The following is a 1,226-nucleotide window of genomic DNA, read 5'->3' as shown; positions in this document are numbered from 1 at the left end:
GCAGTGCTACTTACTGAAGTATCTTTAGCCCATTCCCAAAGGGGGCACATTACTCATGTTCTTATGCACAGTAGAACTGTAATTGTAAATGGGCTGATTCATCAATGTCATGCTCATATCTGTGCCTGAACTGCAACAGGGAACTGCTGCTTTTTCTTTCCTAACCCTTACTATCGTCATTTTCCCTCTACTTCTTTGTATGTTTGTCTCACTCTTGTGACCCGCTATTTCCGGGGTGCCTTGATAGTCGAAGCAGACTTTGTGCTGTTGAAGCTAGAGAGGTGAGTAAGGTAAGCCTGATTCCCTGTAAGGACTTCTCTGTTGGCATCCACCCCTTGGCACTCATATGACCTTATGCAGTTGCGAGCGCCGTAAAACCTCTACTAAAACAAATACCCATCCTCACACTCACACACACACACACACACACACACACACACACACACACACACACACTCACACTCACACACACACACTCTCTCTCTCTCTCTCTCTCTCTCTCTCTCTCTCTCTCTCTCTCTCTCCAACCCCACCCCCAATATCCATCAGACGTTGATTTGTTTTAGAGAGGGATGCACATCCGTTAAAACACATTTGATTGCATTTGCATTATTATATAGTTCAAAACTGGTAGTAGGCCATGTTTTTATGCACGTACGTGCGTGTGTAGCCTATAGACTGTTCATGTATGATGTATGTGTGGTGTGTGTATGTGTGTGTGTGCGTGCGTTTGTGTGTGTGTGTGTGCGTGTAGGTTAGGCCTATATATGTGCCCTGTGCGTATGAGTATGAGTATGTGACATGTGTGCATGCCTGTTGAAAAGAAAAAAAAGGGGGGGTGGGGTGGATGCACTAAACATGTAACGTCTTTTAAAGTCTTTATTATACTTTATACATTATATATATGGATGCTTTGTAAGCCTAAACCACGAGGCCTACATTCTGCCCCACCCATTGTTTGTACAGAGAGATATATAAATAAATAATAGGTAGACAATATGCCACCTGTAGCCTGTAGAGAAAGTGCTACTGGTCTCTCGCCTCCCCCTCCCCCTCTCTCTTTTCGTCTCTTTCTATTTCTCTCTCTCTCTCTCTGTCTCTCCGTCTGTCTGTCTGTCTGTCTGTCTCTCCCAGGCTCTCTGACTCTCTCCGTCTGGTTTTCTTCCCACAGCCCTCCCCTTCTCTGTCTCTCTGTCCCCCCCCCCTCTCTTTCTCTCTCTCTGTCT

The 1,226-nt window shown here is 45.4% G+C and overlaps 1 protein-coding gene across 1 annotated transcript in view; it reads left to right on the top strand.

Moving 5' to 3' along the window:
• Window positions 1-1,226, top strand: part of LOC101864249 (APOBEC1 complementation factor) — a gene marked incomplete in the record, with an annotated part of 35,414 nt that overhangs the window by 1,663 nt on the left and 32,525 nt on the right.

Source organism: Aplysia californica, unplaced genomic scaffold (assembly GCF_000002075.1).
Source record: "Aplysia californica isolate F4 #8 unplaced genomic scaffold, AplCal3.0 scaffold00489, whole genome shotgun sequence".
NCBI lineage: Eukaryota > Metazoa > Mollusca > Gastropoda > Aplysiida > Aplysiidae > Aplysia > Aplysia californica.
Note: the sequence above shows the minus strand (reverse complement) of the source record. Positions and strands in the feature narration are given on the sequence as shown.